Raw genomic sequence first — 3,874 nt, 5'->3', positions numbered from 1 at the left:
TATCTAGGACAATAATATCCGTCTGTATTGACCTACAGGCGTAGGGTCTGGGAGCTATTAAACAATGACATTGATATAGTTTATAGGGCTTGGATGAGGAGGGTGACTGCACAAATCTACCTTTCCTAAATATGGAGCAAGAAGTATGATGAAAACACTGGTTAGCAGTAACCAGGGGAGAGAGGCAGTGAGTGGGAGGGAAGAGCAAGGCCGAGAGAGGGAGGACCCTTTCACACTTCAAGGAGTGGGGCAGGGTGAGGGTCACATGGAGAGAAGGAGAGCTTCCAGGAGGCCAAGGTTTGCAGGGGAAGGACTAGCATTTCTGAAATGGACAAAATTGTACCCAATGGTGAGAACTGGCAAGCCCCTCACCCCTGCCCCCCTAAAGGCTACCATTTAGGGGCTTAAACATTTCCATTCATGTTTTCTTACTTCCATGTATAAACACAGGCATACTTTGGAGAGAGAAGAAAAATAAACCAAATTGCTGAGTAATACCCTTTTGAAAAGAAATACATACTTTCAAAAAGAACCGAAACAACTTGTGGAAGCTTTGGAAGGGTGTTTTCTTATTTTTAAAAGCTCAAGGGTTTTGGTGAAATCAATGTTGTTTTCTCAGGCTCCAAAACAGATTAACATATGGGCAGCTTCAGCTTGTGGGTCAGAGAGACAAAAGAAACCACAAAAATAGCTTTCTAATAATTGTCCCCAAATATGTCTGTCAAGGGCTGGTTAGTGCCAACTCCCCTTTGCTAATCAAAACTCGAGGCGGAGGCGCCAGCTCCCCCCACTGCCATTTGAGGTCCCTCCGGTTACTGTATTTACTCTCCTTCTCACTCCCAATTGCTTCCCGAAGCTTTCATCTGCTCCAGCGCCCTGCTCTGCCCGTCTCGGCAACCACCGCTGGGGTTTAAGGCAAAGCTTGCATCTGGTTTCTCTTTGCTTCTTTTCGCCTTTGTTTACTTTCACGAGGAGACAGACGGTTGCTTTATTAACTCCCCGCTTTGTTTTCTTTAGGGTTTTCAGTTGTTTTAATCTCCGCATCAACTATCCCAATCTGCTCCCTCACCTTCCACTCCACTGGGCTCTCTGTGACCTGGCACTTGGGTCTTGTTTCTTGCCAGTTGGGTCTAGTGGTCTTGTTGATTCGTCTTGGCTGCTGCTGCAAACTCTGCTGCGGCCCTCAGCGCTGTGTGGCTTCCAAGTTCTCATTGTGAAGGTCTTTTCTTCTTTGTGTTTCTCCATGCAGGGATATGGGTTGTTTATAAACTTCAGGAGAGCTTACTTTTGAAAGGAGAGAATTGAATTTCCTGGGCTGCATGCTGAGATGTATTATCTGTGGAATTCCTGTTTGAATGACTGGCAGGTTTCTGAGCAGTGCTGCTGTTTCCAGCCTGGTCTGCTCTTCAAGCTGTGTACCCCCCTCTGTGTGTGTCTCTGTCTAGAGCAGAACCCAAATTGAGCCCAAACCACTTCATCTGTTCACCACCTTTCTCTCTCAAACCTTGTCTTTTAAACCTAATAAAGAAATAACACAAAAGGTCAAAGCATGGAAAAAATAAAAATTCTCTACAGTTCTTCACCAAGTTATTAAAATATTGCAGTTGTGTGATACAGATTAAGAATATTGATTGCTGGCTGGATGCAGTGGCTCACGTCTGTAATCCCAACATTTTGCGAGGCCAAAGCGGGTGGCTCACTTGAGGTCAGGATTTCAAGACTAGCCTGGCCAACATGGTGAAATTTCGTCTCTACCAAAAGTACAAAGATTAGTCGGGCATGTGGCACATGCCTGTAAACCCAGTTACTCAGGAGGCTGAGGCAGGAGAATCACTTGAACCTTGGAGACAGAGGTTGCAGTGAGTCGACATCATGCCACTGCATTCCAACCTGGGTGACAGACATTCTGTCTCAAAACAACAACGAAACATTGATCGCTGTTAATCCTTATTACCAATCCTCTAAATTTTTGCTACTCAAAGTGTAGTTCCTGGACAGCAGCATCAGCATTTTCTGGGAACTGTTTAGAAATGCACATTTGGGCTGGGCGTGGTGGCTCACATTTGTAATGATAGCACTTTGGGAGGTCAAGTAAAAGGATTGCTTGAGTCCAGAAGTTTGAGATCAGCTTGGGCAACATAGCAAGACCCTGTCTCTACAAAAAGAAAAAAAAAATTAGCCAGGTGTGGTGGTGCACACCTGTAGTCCTAGATACTCAGGAGGCTTAGATGGCAGGATTGCTTGAGCCTGAGAGGTCAAGGCTGCAGTGAACCATGATCACACCATTGCACTCCAGCCTGGGCACCAGAGTGAGACCCTGTTTCAGAAAAAAAAAAAAAAAAAAATGCAGATTCAGGCCCCACCCCAGATCAACTGATTTAGAACTTGCATTTTATAAAGATCCCCAGGTAATTAATGTGAACATTAAAGTTTGAGAAGTCTCACTTTCATAACCTTTAAAAACATTTAATGAAGCATTATACCAAGAGAAAATCGGCCAAGTACTTAAACAATCACCTGGTCTAGCATGAAAACTGTGGTCAAAATATTTAGATTGTGCCTCTACTTACAGGTAAGTCATTGAGTTCACCTGGACTCAGTTTTGGGATGACAAAAATGCCTCCCTCTTCACCTACCAGGGTTGATGCAAGAATTTTTGGTAGTGGTTAAGTGAAACAAATGGGTTAATGCATTCTGTGAAGCACCATAAAATGTTAGCTATTACAGTTTACACACTGCTTTATTCTAATTTTGGGGCATTCTAGTTCTTCCTTGCCAGAGCTAGCCAAATGCAGATATTAATCGTGAGAAGATACAGCAGTCCTGGTGCATCAGGGACAGGACATGTCAGAAGACCTCATCTGTAAAGGGGGATAACCGTGAAAGGATAATCAATCTTGGGGCCCCCAAATCACTAAGCTAAAGGGAAAAGTCAAGCTGGAAACTGCTTAGGGCAAACCTGCCTCCCATTCTATTCAAAGTCACCTCACTGCTCACTGAGATAAACACATATCTGACCGCCTCATTTGGAGAGGGTGACAAACTCAGAAGAATGCAACCATTTGTCTCTTGTCTACCTTTGACCTGGAAGCCCCCTCCCCGCTTGGAGTTGTCCCATCTTCACCTCGAGTTGTTCCATCTTTGCAGACGGAACCAATGTACATCTTACACATATTGACTGATGTCTTCTATCTCTCTAAATGTATAAAACCAAGCTGTGCCCTACCACCCTGGACACAGGTCATCAGGACCGCCTGAGGCTGTGTCACGGGTGCACGTCCTCAACCTTGGCAAAATAAGCTTTCTAAATTAACTGAGACCTGTCTCAGATATTTGGGGTTCACATAACCATAATTCCTACGTTAGGGGACATTTGCTTTGCTGGCCCAGGGCATGGGCACACAACTCAGGCTCAACTAAGCCTACTCTTCCTCCCAGGACTCTGAACCTGAGACACACAATACAGAGACATGAGGATGGTGGGGAATTTGTTGAGCAGCAGCAGTGGTGGCAGTGGCACTGGTGGTGGTTACCGTTTAAAACCAGGTCTTGGCTTTCCCTGTCTCCTGTTCATTTTCTGAACATTCCCTGTAATTCTCTGAGATGCCCAGTATCCTCTTAGTAAATTGCTTTTCTGCTGAAACCACCCAGGGTTGGTTTCTGTCACTACCAAGAAGCCTGAGTGATAACTCCACCCACCTTACCGGCTTGCCCTGAGGAATAAGGAGGCAATGCATGCCAAGCCTTGGCACAGTGGATGGCACCTGGAAATGCCCCATTAGCAGCAGCAAAAGTGAACAATGCATCCACTTTTGTTTTAACTTGATAAAGCCTTGTTCTTTCTTTTTTTTTTTTTTTTTTTTTTTTTTTTTTT

This window comes from Rhinopithecus bieti, unplaced genomic scaffold (genome assembly GCF_001698545.2).
Source record: "Rhinopithecus bieti isolate Rb0 unplaced genomic scaffold, ASM169854v2 scaffold_9981, whole genome shotgun sequence".
NCBI lineage: Eukaryota > Metazoa > Chordata > Mammalia > Primates > Cercopithecidae > Rhinopithecus > Rhinopithecus bieti.
Note: the sequence above shows the minus strand (reverse complement) of the source record.